Source organism: Macrotis lagotis, chromosome 1, assembly GCF_037893015.1.
Source record: "Macrotis lagotis isolate mMagLag1 chromosome 1, bilby.v1.9.chrom.fasta, whole genome shotgun sequence".
NCBI classification, from domain to species: Eukaryota; Metazoa; Chordata; class Mammalia; order Peramelemorphia; family Peramelidae; genus Macrotis; species Macrotis lagotis.
In genome coordinates, this window is record NC_133658.1 from 410323433 (window position 1) to 410346165 (window position 22733).

The 22733-nt window shown below is 39.7% G+C and overlaps 1 pseudogene; it reads left to right on the plus strand.

The window, feature by feature from the left end:
* Positions 1–3140: 3140 nt before the first annotated feature.
* LOC141506190 (chitinase-3-like protein 1 pseudogene) lies at positions 3141–6441 on the plus strand (annotated as a pseudogene).
* The last annotated feature ends 16292 nt before the right edge of the window (positions 6442–22733 follow it).

The following is a 22733-nucleotide window of genomic DNA, read 5'->3' on the forward strand; positions in this document are numbered from 1 at the left end:
GGGATGCCTTGTTATTGAGAGATTGTGTCTCTTGATAATAGGAAAAAAGAGTGGGGGATGATATCAAGGAAAGGGGTTGAAATTAAAAGAAGGGAAGATTAGGGAGCTCTTGAGGCAAACAGTTTCAATTTTCTCAGTAAAATAAGTTATTCTCAGGTGAAAGAGTGGGGTAAGGGAGAGTTATGGGAGGCTTAAGGAAAAAAGAATGGTTAGAATTGCTTCTATGAGGAGTAAAAGGAAATTGAGGAAAAAAAAGGAAATATTTTGCAGCAGTGAGGAACAAATTAAAGTTGAATAATTAATAAACCTATAGTATATTCAATCAGTATGGTTATATGAGTTCCTCCATTTCCATTCAATAGCACATAAGTAGAAATAGAAGTGGATGGTGGAAGTAGTTCAGGACAGGGGTTTAGCAAGGTATGAGCTACAAGATATTTGAGAATAAAGAAGTGTGAAGTTGTATTGGTTAACCATAGGATCAAGATGGGGAAGGGAGGAAAAATGAATCAAAGCATGTATAATTGCATGGGTAAGTACTGAGAGATGAAAATGTTGGTGGTCATGAAAATGGTGACACAAAATACATTTAGAAGGGTGAAGCATAGGGAGAGATGGAATGATTAAAGGCTATAGTCAGAAGAATGTCAGTGTTTTTGATCAAGGAAGTAGGACAATTATAGGTAATTATGAGATCCAGAATGTGACAATCCCTATGCATGGTTGAGACAGAATGTAGTAACTGGTTATGGAATTTGAAGAGATTGAGAAATTAAATTGGGAGATTAAGGAATTGGTGGGAGAATGGCTTTTAAAGCCCCCTTATAATAAAGACAAGAGTTTAGGGAGGAGGGGAAAAAATGAACCAGGACTTGAACTTCTTGAGATAGGAGACAAGGAACTGAGGACCAGTATATAATAGGCACCATGACCTTAACAGAAAGGAAAATTTTTATAGGATGAATTTCAAAGTAGGAGTGACTGAGTACTGCATGATGGAAGAAAAGGCAGAGTCTAATACCAACAGTGAGTAGCAAGGAGTGTTTCAAATTCCCTTCCTAGGCCAGAGTGTTGGCAGTGTATGTTAAGGTACAGACAGTCCTGGAGAGAATAGAGTGTTATTTAGGAAAAGTCAGATCTCACTGAAAGCAAATAGATGAAAAAGTATATAAGAGAAAGAGGTCTAGAGTGAAGGGAAGGGGCAGCTAGGTGGTGTAGTGGATAAAGCACTGGCCCTGGAGTCAGGAGTACCTGGGTTCAAATCCAGTCTCAGGCACTTAATAATTACCTATCTGTGTGGCCTTGGGCAAGCCACTTAACTCCATTTGCTTTGCAAAAAAATAAAATAAAATAAAAAAATAAAAAATAGAGTGAAGGGAAATTCATCCTCAAAGGAAAAAGAATACCAGAGGGCACAATAGAAGGAGTGGACATGGTTGGAGAACATGGATAGAGTAAAATTGAGGAAGATGGTATGGAAGGTGACTCTGACAATAGTCTCACTTCAGAAATGAGACACAATTGAACAGGTTACAAAAGGGAGATTTATCTTTGCCCTAACACAGCAAGGATAAGTAATCAAAATACTTGGTACAATTTTCTCTGGATCTTTACCTCCTAGACATTTCCAAAAATGTCTAGAAATTTCAAAAAGAAAAACCAATTCCAAAAAAGCCTCAATTTTGGGGGGGAGAGTTAGTTAAACATTTACCAGCATACTTCTGAGTAAAGGACATAGTGACTTGAATATTCTCAGGCAACTACCATTTTTGAGAGGCCTATACTGTACATGGCTGGGACTTTTCAGGTCTTTGAGTGATAAGAAAGCTTCACCAGAACAGGCTTAATCAAGTCCCAGAACATCTTTGTCTCTTTTTAGGTAAAACTAGTACCAGTACCAGAAAGAGCATGAGCCTATCTCATGTTGGAAGTAGGAAGAAGAAGTTTTGTTAAGAGAAACTTGGAGGGGCAGCTAGGTGGCACAGTGGATGGAGCATTGACCCTGGATTCAGGAGGATCTGAGTTCAAATCCTGTCTCAGACACTAATCATTACCTAGCTGTGTGATCTTGAGCAAATCACTTAACCTAATTGCCTTACAAAAACTTTAAAAAGAGAGAGAGAAACTTGGACCAATTAAGTCCCAGTGGACAGCTTTGTCTCCTTTTAAAGCAAAGTTAATTCTTAGGGAAGGAGAGACCTGGAACTCTCCATGGTGGTCCTCAATAATGGGAAGGGGTATGGGAGGAGGAGGAGGAGGAGTGGAGAATAGTGGGTCAGGGACATTGACTGCATCAAAAAAACACTGGAAAATTTTAGTCCTTTCATAGATGGAATGAGGGAACCAGATGTGAGGCTTTGGGTCCTCTATCCCTCCTCTCTGTCAATATATTCAAAATCAGTGGCTTCCATATATTAGGTACTTAGAAAAAAGATTTTTGCTTGTTATTCAAATTTACTATCTTTCCTATTTAACTGAAAACTTTTCCAGGACCAGAACCAGGTCATTGTTTTAGTTTTCATTCCTTTTAGCTCCTGTACAATGTTGTGCATGGAGTAAGGGCTTGGTTAATATGTGTTAGGTAAATGGAGAAAGAAGCCTTCAGGCCAAAGTCGAGTTAATATTTAGATACATAAGCAAACCCTGAATGAGAAGTATTAGAAGAGAGGGAAGGATAAAGCCCTGATGAGGGTGGGATAATATAATCATAGATTTAGAATTGAATTTACAATCATACTGATAAGGGGAGGGATGAAGGGTAGGGAAAGATTTGGACCTGGTTTTTCTTGACTCAAAATCCAGGAACTATATCTACTACTGCATGAGAGGTAGTAGTATTTCCTTTTCCCCCTTTCTGGAAGGATGAGTAGTAGAGAAGGAAGCCTGCCTCATAATTAGTGAATGCCTTTTATAATATGGGAGGTAACTACTTCATATAGGTCCATGTAGGTTCAGTATTGGGCTTTAGGATTTACTGAACTGTACTGTGAGGTAGCCATATTTGGGGGGAAGTCACCTGGCTTATCTTCTTGACTCATTCCAGGTAATGAAGCTCCAATGTTCTACTGAATGGTACTGTATTGTAAGAGGTTTTAAAGGTATGGAGAAATAATAGTGATTTATGAGATATCAAAGTGATGGGAAAAGTCCTGAAGTCAATAGAGATTTGGGGTAAAATCTTTATTTTCTGTTTGACTATGTGCAAGTCACTTAATTTTTCTGAACCTCAATTTACTCATCTGTAAAATTTATATTCTCTAGCATTTATCTCACCAAATTGTTATTGTGCTGCTCAAATGAGATAATAGATCAGGGAATGTTTTTCAAACTTTAAAGTGCTATATAAAAATCAACTAATCAACTATGCTTTTTTTCTTGGATAATTATTATTTAGTACAAACAAATTTAAGGGTGAAACATTCAGAAGATATAATTCCAAGTGATGGATTTCACAAATAATGTTTATAAAAGTTACATAGCATGGATATTCTGATTGAATCCACAATGTTTCCTTGAGTTGCAGAGGGAGTCTGTATTTTGCTGAAACTTATAATGCTATAAAAAAACAAAAACAACTTTGCAGCTTGGTATGGTATAGCTGTAGTCCTTGTTTCTGGAGAGGTGGAAGCTGAGGATAGTTTGAGATCTAAAATTCTGAGTTCCATAGGGCAAAACCTGGTAGTGTGTATGCACCAAGTCTGGTGCATATGATGAGTTCCTGGGAGAAAGGGAGTGCCAGTAGACTGCCTAAGGAAGGTTAAATTGGATCAAGTAAAAAAAAAATGGAAGAGCTTTTTAGGAAATGGCTGCTGAATTCTCCAAAGAAGCTCAGAGAACTGGAAAGAAGAGACTTCTGCTCAGTGCAGCACTGCCAGCTGGGAGGGTCAAACTTGATGAAGGTTATGACATCGGCAAGATCTCTGAGTACTTGGATTTTATCAATTTCATGACTTATAACTTCCATGGAGCCTGGGAAAAGACCACAGGACATCACAGCCCCCTGTACAAAGGAAAGAAGGGTAATAGCTACAGCAATGTGAGATATGCTGTAAAGTATATACTATTAAGGGGGGCTCCATCCAGCAAATTGGTCATGGGTATCCCAACCTTTGGGAATACATTCACCCTAGCCTCCTCAGAATCTGAAGTTTGAGCAGCAACTGTGGGAGATGGGACTCCAGGACTCTATACCAAGATGTCAGGGATCCTGGCCTATTATGAGGTCTGTGAATTCCTCTATGGGGCCACTGTTAAGCAGATTTTGGAACAAAAGGTCCCCTATGCCACAAAAGGCAACCAGTGGGTGGGATATGAGGATCAGGAAAGTGTCAAATCAAAGGTACAGTTCTTGAAGACCTTTCAACTGGCAGGAGCCATGGTGTGGGCCCTTGACTTGGATGATTTCCAGGGCACTTTCTGCAAGCAGAAGCCCTTTCCCCTGACAGGAGCCATCAAGGATGTTCTCTTCTCTCCTTAGACCCCAGTTTATCATCCTTCCCTCTCTCCTATCCTTTATGTTTCTAGTCTGGCACCAGGGTTCAAGTATAGTTCCCCCCCCCCCCACATACCTACATACCACTACCAAGGGATGAAATGTTAGAATGTTTGTTTTATATAATTTGGTGGGGGTTTTTTCAGTATTTCAAAAGCAACTAATAAACAAATGAGATCCCCACAGACAGAACACCAATGAGGAAATTTGGTAAATAACCTTATCATTGAATATTAGTATGAGACATGATACTGGAAAACCCTGCTCCAGTCCTTTATTTTATATATTTTTATTTAAGGCAATGGGATTAAGTGATTTGCCCAAGGCCACACAGCTACATAATTATTATATGTCTGAGGTCAGATTTGAACTCAGGTCCTCCTCACTCCAGGCTGGTGCTCTATCCACTGTACCACCTAGCTGCCCCTAGTCCTTTATTTTAACTTTTTTTTTGGTGTCTGTTTCAAATGTTTCTCTTGTAAATAACATTATTGGAATCTTATTTCTAATCCATTTTGCTGCCTGTTTTCATTTTATATGCCTCTGATACCTTCTACCATTATCTTCTCCTTCATCCACTATCTCACATGAAGAGGTGAACCTTCCCCTTGCTTATACAAAACAAAAGTGATGACATTCTATTTTGTCTTATCTCACAAATTGATCCCTCTTATTTTTAATCTCTCATTTATCTTTTATCTTTCCCCCTCTATACTGTCTGTGTCTTCTTATTCTCATATTTCCCAATGGCTAAATAACTTTATCTCTCCTCCCTTTTATGGCTAAGCTTCTTGATAAGGCTGTAGGTGCCTCCACTTCCTTTCTCTTCATTGTGGCTTCCAACCTCATCAAATGTTGAGGTTCCTCTTTCCAAAATAACCAATGATGTCCTATTTGCCAAATCTAATAGACTGTATCTATAGCACTTGGCACTTTCAATCACCCTTTTTTCCTTGATACTCTGTTCTCTTTACAATCTCATGACACTGCTCTCTCCTCCTTCCTCAGTTTTCTTTGCTGAATCTTCATCCTGGTCATGCTCACTAACCATAAATGTCTCCCAAGGTTCTGTTCTGGGCCCTCTTCTCTTTTCCCTCTAAGTTGTTTTGATGATCTTCTTAATTCCCTTTGGGTTCAATTTTCATCTCTCTGCAGATGATTTTCAGATCTTAGATAAGTATATCCTGTTCTAACTTCTCTCCTGGTCTTTAGTCTCATGTTTTCAGTTGCCTGTTGAACATTTCTTAACTAGATGTCCAAAAGAAGTCTCAAATTCAACATGTATTTCAACTTATCTTTCTCCCCAAACTGTTCCTTCTTATCTTCTTTATTACCATTAAGGGTACTATATTCACTGTCACCTAAGCTGGTAATGTTGGCTATGATCCTTATCTTCTTACTCTCACTTCCAAATCCCCAGTTTTGTCAAGCCTTGTCATTTCTACCTTGCTGATCTCTCTCTTAAATTCCCCCTTTTCTCCTGACACTATCACCACCTTTGTCTAGGCTTTTGTCACCTTATCCCTGGACTACTGCAATAATAGCAGCTTTCTGGTTGGTAACACTGGCTTCAAGTTTCTTATTCCTTCCTCCCCCCAGCTATCAGACAGCTCTTTCTAAAATGCAGATCTATGTCACCCCCCCATCCAGTAATTTCAATTAGCTTATTACTTTCAAAATCAATGATAAAATCCTTTGTTTGGTCTATTCTACCTTGCAAGTCTTCTTAAGCTTTATTCCCTTCCATGTATCCTGAAATCCAGTGACACTGGCCTCCTTACTGTTCCAACACTCCATCTTCTAGCTCCATGAATTTTTACTGACTGCCATCCCATCCATGTCTTGATCCCTCTCTCTCCTCATCTCCAATTCTTGACTCTTTGGCTTCTTTCAAGTCTCAGCTAAAGTCCCACCTTCTGCAAGAAGAATCCTTTCCCAGTCCTCATTAATCTTGGTGCCTTCCCTTTGATATTATCTCCAATTTATCTTGTATTCATCTTGTTTATAAAAGGTTATATTTTTTTATCATTTGTCTCCTCCACCATACTTGAATTCTTTGACAGCAGGATTTTTTTTTGCTTTTCATTGTATCTGCTACATAGCATTCTACCCATCCTACAGTAGATACTTAATAAAATCTTATTGACTTGCTTTAAGTTCATTGAACCATTTGATGGTTCCAAGGACATTGGTGTTGAGAACTTTGTTTTTCTAGTTCTTCAGTAACTTTGGCTGCTAAGGAGATAAGGGCTGTAGAACTTGCAGAGTCTCTAGGTCTCACCTACAGATTTATTCACCTTGACAGTTGCTTTAAGGGGCATGTTGGATATAACACCCTGTGGGGGTGTTTCAATTTGCTGGGTTCTTATACTTGTCTATCTTTAAATGGAAATTATCATTTGGTGGTGATGATAATAGTTTGGAGGGCTTACCCCTTTTTTCTGCAGTGGTTTTTCCCTTTGATGATGGCTGTAAGGGATCATCCTAAAAGGGAATGGGTGATATGGGGAGTGCTACTTTTCCTAAGACTCTTGTGTATAAGGTGCTGGGCTCTCTCCTCTAGAGTATCAAGAGAACCAGTGGTTAAGGTAGTTATAGTATTTTGAATCCTTTGGAATATGTCACCATCTGTTTTTCCCTCAGTATTCCTAACCTGACATTTTAAACCCTTCAGTGACTGTTGGCGGTCAGTTGATATTGGTGGTAGTAGGAATGGTGAATTTCTCCAAAGTGGCTACTTTCATGATTAATGGTTATGGGAACCAGGCTTAAAACAGAGAAAGAAGAGAAAGTAGCTGAAGAAAGAGTCTATAGTTGCTAACTTATGGTTAGTAAGCATGATATAAACAATGACTTAATAGAGGTGACTAAAGAGTGATCAGACAGGTAGAATACCAAGAAAGAAAAGTGCCCCAAAATTCCAGAGTTTTCAAGAGAGGGTGATCTATTCTGTCAAGTGCTACAAAGAAACCAAGGAGAATGAAAACTGAGAAAGACCATTAGATTTGGGGATTGGTAGATTATTAGTAATTTTGGAGAGAGTGATGGGAGACTGACAGGAAAAGAACTGGAAGCATCTCTGTGTTTAGATAACTTTTTGAAGGAATTTGGCCTAGAAAGGTATGAGAGAAATAGCACAGTAAAGACAAGAACATGCACAGACACCAAAGGATGGTGGGAGTAAACCAAGATTAGAGTTTGACATTTTGTAAGTCACTGATGTAACATATGATCAATTGATTGAAGATTGATTGAAGAGACAAGTGTAGAGTTGAACTGATTCACTAAAGGGTCAACATAGAAAGCAATGACATTGTAACCCAAGTAGGGGTTATAGCTTAGAAAATAACTGAGGGGTGAAGAATTTATAGGCCACAGAAAAATTTGAGAGGAATAGGAAGAAATGGCATTAAAGGAGATTGTAATTGGATAAAGTAATTTCAGAGTTCTTGATCAAGAATGTGAAGCCCTTGAGGGAGATGGCAAGATCAAGAGTGTGATCATCTCTGTGTGGAGCTGAAGTAGAATGGAAAAGTAGGTCATGGAAGTTAATCAGATCATGGAACCTAGAGGTTGGAATATTTGAGGACACATCAACAAATGTGCTGAAGTACCCTATAATGAGGGCAGAAATTAGGTGGAGAATGATACTGAATTCATTGAGAAAGTCAGGAGGTTGATAACAACCACCAGGATGTGGATTGGAAGATAAATTTGGATACTGTAAACCTCAAAAGAGTAAATGCTGAAAAAGAGATAGTGGAAATGATTATAGTAATCTGCTGTTTGATAAACCCAAAGAGTCTAGCTTCTGGGATAAAAACTCTCTCTTCCATAAAAAGTGTTGGGAAAACTGGAAGTTAGTATGGCAGAAACTTGGATTAAACCAACATCTCACACTCTATACCAATATAAGATCAAACTGGGTACAGGATTTAGACATAAAAGGCAATATTATAAGCAAACTAGGAAATCAAGGAATAGTTTACCTGTCAGATCTATGGAAAGGAAAGCAGTTTATGACCAAGGAAGAGATGGAGAACATCATTAAAAACAAATTAGATGATTTTGATTACATTAAATTAAAAACCTTTTGTACAAACAAAACCACTGTAACCAAGATCAAAAGAAATGTAGTAGGGGTAGCTGGGTGGTGCAGTGGACAGAGCACCAGCCCTGGAGTCAGAAGGACTTGAGTTCAAATTTTACCTAATAATTACCTAGCTTTGTGACCTTGGGCAAGTCACTTAACCCCACTGCCTTGCAAAACAAAAAAAAATAAAACAACAAACATGTTGTAAATTAGGAAACAATTTTTACAACTAGTATTTCTGACAAAGGACTCATTTCTAAAATATATAGAGAACTGAGTCAAATTTAAAAAAACAAACAAATGGGGGTGGGGGAGGGAAGTAAGATTGGTGGAAAAATTGTAAAACTCAAATAATATCTTTAATAAAAATAGATTTAAAACAACCACAACAAAAATACCCCAAACCATTCCCCAATTGACAAAGGGTCAAAGAATATGCAGAGGCAATTTACAGATGGGGAAATCAAAGCAATCCATAGTCATATGAAAAATTGTTCTAAATCACTACTGATTAGAGAAATGCAAATTAAAGCATCTCTGAGGTACCACTTCATACCTCTCAGAGTGGCCAATATGATCAGAAAGGATAATGATCAGTGTTGGGAGGGATGTGGGAAATCTGGGACACCAATACATTGTTGGTAGAGCTGTGAACTCATCCAACCTTTCTGGAGAGCAATTTGGAATTGTGCCCAAAGGGCAGTAATAATATGCATACCCTTTGATCCAGCAATACCACTACTGGGTCCATACCCTGAAGAGATGATGAAAAAGGATAAAAACATCACTTGTACAAAATATTCTTAGCAGCCCTGTTTGTGGTGGCAAAGAATTAGAAATTGAGGGAATGTCCATCAATTGGGGAATGGCTAAACAAATTGTGGTATATGTATGTGATGGAACACTATTGTTCTATTAGAAACCAGGAGGGAAGGGAATTCAGAGAAATCTAGAAGGATTTGCATGACCTGATGATGATCGAGATGAGCAGAACCAGAAATACACCATAACAGAAGCATGGGGGTGATGATCAATCTTGATGGACTTGCTCATTTCATCAGTGCAACAATCAGGGACAATTTTAGGGTATCTGTGATGGAGAATACCATCTGTATCCAGGGAAAGAATTGTGGAGTTTAAACAAAGACTTTTAATTTTGTAAAAAGTTATCTTATTATGCAATTTTCAATTTTTTCAATTTTATTTTTTCCTTAAGGATATAGTTTCTCTCTCAACTCATTCAATTTTGATCAACATGTAAGCATGGAAACAATGTAAAGACTATCAGGCTTCCTTTTGTGGGGGTGGGGGGAGGGAAGCAAGATTGGAGAAATTGTAAAATTATTTAAAAAAATAAAAATAAAAAAAGAAGAGTAAATGCTGAGTGATGGTGACATAATGAACATCTGGAAATGGCAAAGGGAGCAAAGAGTATTCTGACTCCCTCACTGGAACCCTTGAATTGGGGAGGGAGAATATAAAAGAAGATACAAACAGTACTAGAAGGGAAGGCTTGTGATGAATGCATTATCTGGGAGCAGCCCGGTCTTAGGACTAGAATATGGAAGGCAATTCCAAAAGGAAGAGATCTCAAGAAGGGTAGTTTATTTTTCATGTAGTGGGAGTTCCAGAAGGCACAATGAGCTAGAAGATATTGGAGGAGGAATAATATTGAGGTGAATGGGAAAGAGAGAAAGGACAACAGCAGGGACTGCAGGGGTCATTGGGAGTTTCTCTTTAGTATTTAATATCACAAAAGTAGAGAGAATTGAAGGGGGTGAGATTTGCAATCATTGAGAAATGAATCCAGGCAGAGTAGCAGTTACTGGGAGGAGCTCTAATGAGGAAAAAAAGTGAGTATGCTGTTCTCCTAATGGTCTCACTTCATGATCTCCCTATATAGCAATCTGGGTGCTCTTCCCTCATTCCATCTCTTGGAATCCAGCTCCCTTCAAGACTTAGCTAAAGTGCTAACTCCTAAAAGAAACATTTCTTGGTTTCCTGTTGTTAGTGTTCTTCTTCCAGTCAAACTTTATTTTATGTTAACTCATCAAGCTACCTATTTTCTCCCAAACATATGGTAATCTCCTGAAGGCCGAGACTATTTTGATTTTTGTCTTGGCATGCCTAGAGCCTAGCAACTTGTCTGCACAGGGTTGTTCTATCATGGGCAATTAATAAATGCTTATGTATAGATGAAGAAAGAAAAAAAGCTTTATGAATAGTAAGGATAATTTGGACCAAAATTTGGTAATGAGATCCATTCCATTTTCTGGGATTGTTACTGTATAATATAGAGTTTACTTCAGTATGTTCTTATGAAACTTGGAGAGTGGTAGAACTAAAGAACAAAGCTGTTATAAAACAGCAAGGCAACTCAACTTGTAAGCATGGAGTTGAAATTGGAGTCAGACCTAAGTTCAAATTCAGTCTCAGACATTTACTGACTGTGATCTAGTCACTTAAGCTTTCTTGGCCTCTGTTTCCTCAACTATAAAATGATGCTGATGATAGCACCTACCTTATAGAGTTGTTCTGAGGATCAAAAGAGATATATATACATATATATATATATACAGGACCTTAAAATATTATTTATGTAACACTTTAAGGTGCTGTACATATATGCTACATAAATATTATTAATGGTGATGATGGTGATGAAGATGATAATCACAATCCTTGCTAAAGCTGAGCTGAGAGTAGGGCAGGAAACATGTTCTTCATTTGGACTGACAGAGATGACTTTGGACAAAAGAATCATTTCTACTCAGCACTGGAATCTGAACCACCAAAGAGTTTGGAGGGTGAAGTTTTGTCTAAGAACAAAGTGATTATCTGAATAGTAGGAAGAAAACAAAACAAAAGGAGAAAACCCCAAGGGGGGCTGTGAGATGGGGTGTGAAAGGAAAGAGTAACACCCTCAGGGAGTTTAGCTAGGATTTTGCACTGGGACCTCCCAGCTCTGGTGATTTAGTAGCACTGGAACTCGTGTTCTTCCTGTTTTTAGCTCAGCTGAGCAGTTCCCCTTTATCCCACTTGCCAAGTTTGCTGTTTAAATAAGGTGTTCATAGTTGAAGATGTGCTACTTGCATCCATTCCTTTCTCCCTTCTCCTCCCTGACATTGCTCTTCTTTTCCTGTGTAACAGGAATTGAAGTGAAGATAGCACCCTACTCTCTCCCAGGATGGGGGTTGATACTCTTCTGCAAGTGAGGTCTGGAAATAAGGATTTCCTTCCTTGACTGCTGTCTTCGGGCCTCCATCCTCTTCCTCAGCCTTCTGTGGGAAAAGTAAAAGTCTTATTTTAAGGATCAGATTCTGGTCTGAAGCATTCTAATTTAAAAGTTTCCTGGGGCCACTGTTTTTCAAACTGAGCAGACAACCCAGCCAAGTCCTGGTGAGAACAAGTAAGCTGGAAACTCCAATGGAGTCTGTGGCAGGAGGCTGGGTCGGGGTAAGTGGCCTGGTTGAGAATGCAACTACAAAATCGCAATCTTTTGATGGATGCCACAGACCTGCGGCATTTCTCCTGAATGGCATATCATGTGATAGACAGTAGGGAGTGATTCTATTGGAGAAACTGTTAGAGCATAGCTTTAGGAGAGGGGGCAGGGGCGGGGGGGAGGGAGAGAGAGAGAGACGGACGGACAGACAGACAGACAGACAGACAGACAGAGCGAGCCAGCGTTGTTGCTGTAGCAATCTGAATGGACCCCCAAAGAACAAGGCCGTGGGAACAAAAATGGAGGGAGCTCCTGCTCTCTTTCGAGGTGTACTGCAGATGGCGATCTTTTCCAGCATTTGAGAGTTTATACTACTAGGCTCTCCAGCTGCCTAGATCACGTTCACTTCAGCCTTGAGGGTGAAAACAGTGTTTATTTCTGATTAAAAATGAGTATTTTTTAATGGCCTTCATTCTTTATTTCTTTTGTCCTCTCCCAGGGCTTGAAAGCGGCGTAAAGCGACATATAGAATCCATTCCAAACGAGCAGCCAAGAGGAGACACGGCAGCTCCCAGATGTTGATGTTTTGTTTTTTTTGACATAAATCTTCACGTTCATATGGGAGTTTTCATTGATTCATGTTCCCATCTGCTGAATTTTGTTTTATTTATTTAATATAGCTTTTTGGAGAAATCTTGCTATAAAGCTCTAGAAAAGAATAAACTCTGGAAGCCACCGGGCTTTTTCCATCAAATTGCTGCCTCAGCCTCTTAGTTGGGAGACTGGGAATTCAGCAGTAGCTCCTGTTCTCTCCCCAGTGAGGGCTGAGGTTTTCCTTTGAATTGGCAAGTACAGATCCCCGTTCCAGGGAAGAAACCCCGTTCTGCATCATGCCTGCAGGAGTTGGGTCACTGTGTAAACATAGATGTTCAACTTTGGGTGTCTGCCTAGATTGTTCTGCAGAATGTATGACTTGCCATTTTGCCTAGAGAGGTGTGTGAAGTTGGGGGGGGGGGAGTGGAGGAGAGAGGAAAAAGGAGATATGAGAAACAGAGGAAGAAGGAAGATGGGGGAAGAGAGTAGAGAGAGAAGGAAATCCTATCAAACTACTGACTGGTTAGTGTGGTTTTATCCTTTTCTGTCCTTTCTAGTCCAGGCCAGGGTCTAGTCCAGGGTCTACTAACTTACTTTATAAACTATCTGCACCTCAGTTTCTACATCTATAAATTGAGAGGGCTCAATTAGCCACCCCTGATCTTCTATAGATTCTCCATTCTAGAGTACTTACTTGTCTGAAAGGAAACATCCAGTATGCTTCGAGAACGGAGGAGGAATACTAGCATAAGAACAACTTAGCAATGTAGCACAAGGAAGCCTGCTGTGCAATACATACTAACCTGAGTTCAAATCCCACCTCAGATACATACTGGCTGGCTGGAATCATGGATAAGTTGCTTGACCTCTCAGTGCTCCAGGCTAGGAATGTCAAACAGGAGACCTGAAGGCTACATTGCATCCTGTAATACTCCTTAATTAAGCCTGTATCAGATTACAATATAATTGGATAATATTTTAGCAAAATAAATTAAAAAACAATAGAACACAGATATTGTTATTTTTCTAAGTCAATATGTTACTCTCAGAGATCCTTAGGTATGATTTAATAGCAGCATTCCTCTACATTTCTATTTGAGAGTGATACCATTGGGGTGGCTAGGTGGCACAGTGGATAGAGCACCAGTCCTGGAGTCAGGAGTGCCTGAGTTCAAATCTGACCTCAAACACTTAATAATTACCTAGCTGTGTGGCCTTGGGCAAGCCAGTTAACCTCATTGCCTTAAAAAAAAAAAACCCTAAAAAAAAAAGAGAGTGATACCATTGCCACAGGCAAATTCTCTAAAACTATACATTTCAGATGAACAGCTAATCTTCATTGGTGGGAAGGGGGAGCTTTCAATCAAGAATCCTTTTTTGCTGTTGAAATTGCAGATCTAGACTCATTCCCCCTCCCAAAATAACAGCAAACTCTGGCTATTATACAACTAGTAAGTTGATCATTGAAAGAAAAAAAAATTATGAACATAAGAGCTCAGAGAGAAGGGCACCATACCATCCATATAAACTGTTCATACATGGGATAGAAGAGCAAGGTATCCTTTGTTCAGTAACTGCAATGGGAGCCCCTAGAATGAGGAGGATGCTCAGTGACCATTCAATACCCACTTTAGTTTCATTCGGTTCAGAATACATACTAAGCAGCTCTCCTGTATGCAGCCCCATCCTACTCCAGCTAGTCATTCATGTAGCACACTTTTCAATTATATTCTGTTGTACCCTACCCACCCCAAGGACATTTTTTTTTTGGAGCTCCCAGTCTTTGAGACCAGTCCAAGCCCCAAGAGGGATATTCCCAAGAAAGCCTTTGTTGATCTTCAGCCTTCTGACCATTTTTGTCCTCAGAACAACTTGAACAAATCTGTCTTTCTTGATGAACCCAATATTTTCACATATGATTAGGGCGCTCATATAGATGATTTAAATACATTTGATGAATTGAGTGATCTTCAAAGCATTTGTGTGTGTGGGGGGGCAATTATTTATTCCATTGAAGAGGCAAGGAAAGTGAGGCCTAGAAATGGAGAAGGATTTTTCATACAATTAGATAATGATTAAACTGAAAAAAAAGAACCCTGATCTCTCTTCTAAATCCCAGTTTAGTGTTCTCTCCATTAGATTGTCTTGTCTAATGGAATGTGAGTGTGTGTTTGGTTGATAGCACTGAGTGGATGGTAAAATTGAATTATAGTTAGTGGAGGCAACAAGTGTAGGGCAGACAATGCAGGTTTGGAAATATGATCATATGCTCAACTGAGAAGGAGGGTGAGAGGGAAACTAATTTGGCCAAAGCTTTTTGATTAACTGCAGGAGGTCAAGGTAGAAGAGAGGAAGATCAGAAACAATATGATGATACTTATGTAGACATAGTAGGGAAGAATGAAATTCCTGGCTGTTTCTTTGTGATGCCAAAACAACTGGTCAATTTAATAAGGACATTTAAAAATTCAGTTAATCATCTATTGTTAATGATGCTAAATGGATGTTATTAGTTCCAAATGATATAGATATATTTTAAATGTAATAAAGATACAATAACAGATGTCTGTCTAAAGTGATGGGTTTTAGGTGGAACTCATTTTTATGACACAAGTTGCCATAAAAAGGGCCAAAATTTTTAAAAAATATTGCAAACAAGCTGTAAAAACCATGAATTTTAGTTTCTAGCCAAATTCTTCAGGCCAAAATGGTGTCAATGTGGATGAAAGTCCTTCCACATCTGCTCCATAATTGGTCCCATTGGTACAGAATCAAATTCTAAGGAAATTCTAGAATCATAGAATATTATTACTAGAAGTAGGGGAAGGGGATATAAATAGAAGTTAGCATGTTCAAAATTTCTCCATTGGCACTATCTTTCCTGATCTCAAAACTAAACACACATACACACACACACATACATATATATGCATATATGTTATATAGATATATGTGTGTATATGCATATAAACTCAGTAGAAAACCAACTCTAGAGTCAGTTCTTGGTTCTAATCTTACCTCTGACACTCCCTACTTGTGTGACCTGAGAAAATCCATGAATTCCACTTTCCTTATTCATAAGATGAGAAATTTCCCTGAGATGGCTTTGAAGGTCCCTCACATACCTCCTAGATCTATAATTTTATAATTATTAAGTTTATAATAATGAAAATAATAAATAAGAGAATTAAGTTTTCAGACAACCAACAATGTTCACTGATATCCACACTTGTCACTTATGGGGGGGGTTCTGAAAGGAAGTGAAGACATAATCTCTCTTTTCTGCAAAATTGAAAAGGACCCTGAGCTCAGCCACAAGGTTCAAGACTAATGTTCCAGGTTTATTCTTCTCCCCAATCTTGTGCCTATCTGTTTTTGCCTCTATCCCTAAAGAGTTGATGATACAAGAAAAGTATAAGGCACAGACTTTGCTGCTAGTAAGTTTATAATCTCACTGAAGAAACAAGACATAGATGTGAAACAGTTAAATAACAACATGACACAGTCTCTGATTAGGGGGCAGAATGATCAGGGTAGAGAGTAAGTACTGAAGGAATTTAAAGGAGAGAGATTGACTCAATGAGTACAAGAACAGTGGGAGAAGGTTTCAGGGAGGAGGTTGGAACTTGAACTGAGCCTTGAAGGATGAAAAGCATATGGATAACTGGAGTGTTGGGAAGATAAATTACAGAAACACACTCAAGCAGGCTCAATTCCTTTGCTTGACAGAGACTAGAGAAAGGCCAATTCTAAACCTTACATTTGTAGAAGTTAAATGTCATGATGCATCTGCCATCATTATCATGAAGAATCTCAGATCAGGAAAGAAGTTGTCTGAGGGGTCTGGTTTGCCTTGAGAAGAAGAAAATTGGTTGTCCTCCAAAGTAATACTAACTCTTCATCAACCCAGAGACCAGTGGACAGACAAGTTGGTTTAAAATAACAAAAAATAAAAAATCTTAAGCAAGTTCTAGCAGCACATTACCTCTCTTTAAAGCCAGCATATGTAAAAATACAACCCTGGTGGATGAAGGCCCAAACAGAGGTAGAAGAGAAGGAATACAAGCAGTGAAGGAAAAAGGGAGAAGAAAAAAACAGAATTGCCTTTGACAACTAATGGTATAACATCACCAATAGATGCCTCAGAGGCCTCTCAGCAAAAGCTGCCAACTCTGGGGTTGATTAGCTCTGATGAGGACAGTAGGGCCTCCATTTTGACTGGCAGATACAAGAAAATCCTGAGTACTCTAGATCCTTTTTTGTCTTGAGACCAAAATGGGACAATAACTTGTACTTTTCTGTGGTCAGTCTTAAATTGTGTTTCTTGGACTGTGTCTACAAGGCATTAAAATAACCAGTCAATCTGGTGAAAGAAATCAATAGAATTAAAATTTTCTTTTTTCTTTTTTCTCTCATATTGTATGAATTCTATAACAGCTTTGGATAAAAGAGTTTTAGGGACCTGATATTTTCCAACCATTTCATTTTATTTGGTGAGGAAACTGAGATCCAGAGAGGGCATGTCACTTGGTTAAATCACACAACTAGTAAATACCTGAACATAGATTTAAATCTCGATCCTCCAACTAAACATTGTAACTCCTTAAGAGCAGACATAACCTGTGTTTTGAATTCTACTGTCCATCTTTGTCTTTTCATGAAGACAGCAAAGATTTTGATTGGATGTAAAGTAGGGTATTAAATCAATGAAGAAAGTGTGATGTCTTTGTCCCTAGAGGTATAATAATAGTAGCTCATGATTACTCAAACAACTGGAGAAGAAAATGGTAAATCATTCCAAGTGCCATTTCCAAGGAAACTCCATGAACAACATTGGTGTGCTTTGGTTCACAGAGTCACAAAGAACTGGACACAACTGAACAATAATACTCAATCAACAAACATTTATTAAGTATCTTCTAAATGTCAGCATTTTGTCTAGCCCCTGGGGATATAAAGAGTATAGCACTAACTACCATCAAGATGCTCAAGGATTCATTAAGTTGTTTTATTTACAACAATCCTAAATGGATTGTGCAAGTAGTATTTATCCCATTTTACAGATTGAGGGCACAGATTTGCCTGTAGTCACACAGGTACCAAGTAACAGGGGAAGGACTACAATCCATGTGTGCTGACTCTAAGTACATACCCTTTCCACTGTACACACTTGCCTCCCTTATATAAAGAAGAGAATAAAGACTTATTTAACCTGAAGGACTTAGAGAGATACTCATCTGTATGTAGTAGGGGCTGGACAGGGTGGTCTCCTGAGGCTCCATTTTGTTCAGGGGGTCTATAGTCTATATAATGGCAACAGAAAGTCAGCTGAGTGACTGTAAATGGCAGGTGAATAAGTGTACAATTCTTTCCCTACTTTCTCTGGTTTCCCCAAATTAAATTAGCTTTGTATCAATATCAGAAGTGGGGTTGGGATGAATTATTGAAGTGATCCTCAGTTCCTCTTATCATATGGAGTAGAGTACAGTGTGTGTGTGTGTGTGTGTGTGTGTGTGTGTGTATGTGTGTATGCACGCATGCATTTGTCTGATTTGTTGGATCAGTAGCAGCCAGTCAATTTTCAGTTTACTATTAATATGAAATCTGTCTATCAGGACTGAGCATACATAGGGTGATACCCTGATCTGGAGATAAAGGGAGTAAGCCAAATATGCTTACCAAAGGCTTTAAAATTTGGTTGCTGGGACAGCTAGGTGGCGTAGCGGATAGAGCACTGACACTGGGGTCAGGAAGACCTGAATTCAAATCCAACCTCAGACACTTAATAATTACCTAACTTTGCAACCTTGGCCAAGTCACTCAACCCCATTGCCCAAAAACCAAAAAAAAAAAATGGTTGCCCAAGGTAGTGTTATTTCATTCAGACCATGACATGTTGGAGAACTTCTCTAGAAAACAAGATAACAGCGGCCCTCAGTTATAGCAACTTAAACTCCACTTGGTATCTTCCTAGTGAATATACATTCATTGAATTTATATGCACATTTTCACACATACCCACAAATAAACACATGTGAACAACTTTCATCAGAACTTATGTTCTCATTCATTTACTCAATAATCATTTATTGAATATTCACTATTTACAAATAGGGCATTATGCTAAGTACTGAAAAAGATAGAAAGATGAATAAAGCCCACTGGTAGCTTTAGTTAGTTTATATGTAACTAATGCAAAATAATAGAGTGGCTAAGTTGTGAAGTGGAATGCTTATTGTACATCATTTCATTCCCCCTTAATCATTCTACCATACAAACAAATTGGTTGACTTACTTGTCATTACCTGAATTGGACATTCTGGTTCCATCAATATCTTTGCAAAAAAGTCTTCTCACTTCTGACTCTTAAAATACTTAACTTCTCTCAAGGAAACTTGGTTCATTCACCTCCTTTTTGTTTTGTTGTTGAGTAGTGTCTGACATTTGGGGTTTTCTTGGCAAAGATACTGGAATGGTTTGCCATTTACTTCTCCAGATCATTTTGTAGATGAAAAAAACAGGCAAATGGGGGGTTAAGTTGATTCAGGACACAGGAAAATGATTCATATTGGATTTGAAGGTCATGCACTCTGGGACAGGAAAAATTCATGTGTAGACCTTCCATCACCCAAGCCCAATGAATACTATCTTGGTCACTCCTTGGAGGGCCACCCCTGTAGTGTGTATATTGGACAGTACCTGGAGCCAGGTACTAAACCACTCCCCAAGTGCCATCCTTAGCCAAACCACTATGGCAATGCATTCAAGTAAGAGTTCACAGAAGAGGGCATCCTCTTTTTTCTTTTCTTCCCTTTACAGGATGGCCACTTTCTCTAAATTAAAAACATGCTCCTAGGCCTAGGCAGCTGGACAACTATGGCCTCAATTCCTTTCTCCCTTACCCTCAGGCAGGCTCACCTAAAACTTTTTTGTTCAGCCTGTACCCAAGCTTAAGGCATTCTCTCCATGTAGTCTGGACTTTTGGCTACTTTCCTTTCACTTTCCCTCAGATACCTTGCCTAGTCGTTTGTTATTCATCCTGTCCTCAAGCCCCTTAAAATAGATTTCTGTCCCTCCAGGAAAAAAAAAAGATTTTAATCTGTGAATTTTGTAGGCTTGTCAAATAAAAATCCTGAGTTATTTCAACTCCAGGGTTAATGGTAAATTCTTTCATTTTCACAAGAGTTCTCAATCTTTATTGGCCATACCAATTTCTCCTGCAACAAAGTGACTTACACGACTAGTATATGTCTAAGGTCAAATTTGCACTCAGGTTTTCCTCTACTAGGCCACTTAGCTGTTTGCCTCCTCCATAAGGTCCTTTTCAGTCTCCTTATTTGCTACTGAATCCTCCTCACATTACTTTATGTTTAGAATCTTTTAGAAAGCCTAGTCTGACCATTTCAATTTACAAATGAGGAAACTGAGTCTCAGGGTGATGAAATGCCTTGCTGAAGGTCTTCACACATAGTAAATAAGAGAAATGACATTCAAACCCAAGAATGACTTAAAATTCATTTTTCTTGCCATTCACAATAATACTGGGATGTTTATTTAGATCATTTCACATTTGCAAATATAAATTTCAGGGTGGGTAGGTGGTACAGTGGATAAAGCACCAGCCCTGGAGTCAGGAGTACTTGGGTTCAAATCCGGTCTCAGACACTTAATAATTACCTAGCTGTGTGGCCTTGGGCAAGCCACTTAACCCCATTAGCCCTGCAAAAAAAACCCTTAAAAAATGTAAATTGCACATGTACATGTTTTTCCCCTTTCTCATCCTCCCAGAATATAAATTTTTTGATGAGGATTTTTCTTTTCTAGGCATTTCCAGTGCCTAGCACAGTGCCTGTGGAATATCAGATGCTTATTAGATGTTTTCTGAATGAAAGTTGAATGAATAAATGTCAGCAGAAAGACAGGAGATGAAGGAAAGCTGAGGGACAGAGTATGAATTAAAGACTGCAAGTACCTAAGAAAGTAAGAATAATAAAAGAATTGCTTGGGGGTGGGGAAGAAAGATTTCTAACTCTCTAAACATGAATAGAAGACAACTGAGAGGGAGATGATGGTATAAAGAGGTAGAGTGAGGATAGAGAAGGATAAAATAAATTAAAGAATTCAAAAAATGTATAGAGACAGGGAAGATAACCTTACAGTTCCTGGGTCAGGCTTGGTAGAATCTACAAGTGTATATGAGAGAACTTTATATACCTTTTTTTTAAGGAAGGAGGGCAGGGGAACTGAGGCTGGGCCAGGTCCCCTATTAGAGGAGGGGCCACTTTAAAGTCTGGTTTCCAACAACACAAAGAAAAACAATTTGAAACTTAATCATCTCCCAGAATTATGATCCCTCCTCACAGCAGGGCGCACATTAGCAGAGCTGAGAAATGATAATTCAGCAGCCCCCAGCCCAGCAGGGAGGGAAAAGGGAGGGAAAAGAAAAGGAGCAGGGAAAGAGAGACGCAGAGCTCTGAGAGAAACATATATGTGTATATGTGGTGGGGAGGGTGATCAAGAAAGAGGAGTAGCAAGACGCCATTGTCAGTTTTTCTCTTCCATCAAACCCCAAGGACCTAGAGAATATGTAGATATTGGCCCTGGGGCTCTAGACCCAGTAAGCTATGGATCAGGAACAGGGAGCAGCCAGCTGGGGATTAACTCTTAGAAGAGGAGTTGTCTTAGGTTTGATCTAAACACCTAGGGATCCAGATCTCTGGATCCAGCATCTGGCGGGGCGGGGGGGGGGGGGCTTCCAGTTGTGGAGACCCCAATCATTCAACGGAAGAGGCGGCAGTGGAGGAGGCAATAACGTCACGGAGTCCAGGGAATCCACTAGATCTCCTAAAGTAGAAGAACCCGAGTCCATACTCTTCCCGTGATGTTGAGAAAACAAACTCTGAGTTCGCTTCCTTTCTGTTCCTAAAGTTGGTCACTTTTTCTTCCCACTCCCTCAGTATTCTATGCTTCCTCCGCAGCTCGGCAACCTGTCTGAGAGCTGAGCTGCTGGACAGCTCCTCTTTCAGGGCCTCATTTCCATGCATATAATTTTGATGACCAGGCCAGCCTCCATGCCGGGCTGTGTGTGTCTATCTGGATGATGAACCCCGGTCAAGAAGAAGAGGGTCAAAGAGGGTGGAATAGAAGGTGAAGTTAAGATTCCCTTAAAGAGGAGAGGAGAGGTGACTGCTGGAGGAAGGCGGGTGGATACTGGAGCTGAGATGTGTTCAGGAACCCAAGAGGAAGGACCTGGCTGAGATTCTGAGCCTAGAGCCCCCAGGGCATCAGAGCCAGACACATTCCTTCCCTTTGACATCGCCTTGGACTACCCCCCCAGCCCCCAAGCCGGGCACAATGGCGCCTTCAGCCCCCAGAGATCAATGGGCTATTGAATGCAGCACGCCACGGGGTCACAGCAGGCTCTCTTTCCCTGGGGCTCCCTGTCCTCCTCCCCCATCCATGTCCCCTCTGCAACCCTGGGGAGGCAAGGTTAGGGAAGTCATTGGGAGTTCCATGGAGCTGGAACCTTCTCAAGTTTCCTCTTCTATCCTTTTCCTTTTTTCTTTCTTGAGAATTCTACTCTTCTTCCAAAACAAGTCTCAGTGCTAAAGGATCCTTGGGGGAGAAGTTGGTTAGAATTCAGGGGGATAGGCAATGGAACCATCATAGGGGAAAATGCTTGATAACTTTCCTCTCCATGTTCCCTACAGGAACTATTAAATAGGTGAATGTGAGGGAGGCCTCCAAACACTGAGATGGGGGGGGGGGGGGGACAGGAAGGGAAACATTTTCCCCAGACCTCCCTTCCCTTGTTAGGTGGCCAGCAAAGAGGGAGTATGAGGTTAGAGCAGCTCCAAAGATATTCTCCATAAAGCTACACTCTCAATCTTGTGTTTTCTCCATTCATCATTTAAAAAAACAAAGAAAAATTAAGGCTAAGACGTCTGTCTGGAAGGGGTTAAGGGTACCAAGTCTTACCTCCTTCCCCCATTGCCCAAAGCTCCAATGCCCTCCTGGGCTGCCCCTGAGGCGAGATTTCTGCTCCCCCTTCCCGTCCCAGCTCCCCCTTCCCCTACTTCACAGCCTACCCAGTTTCCATGGAAACAGGG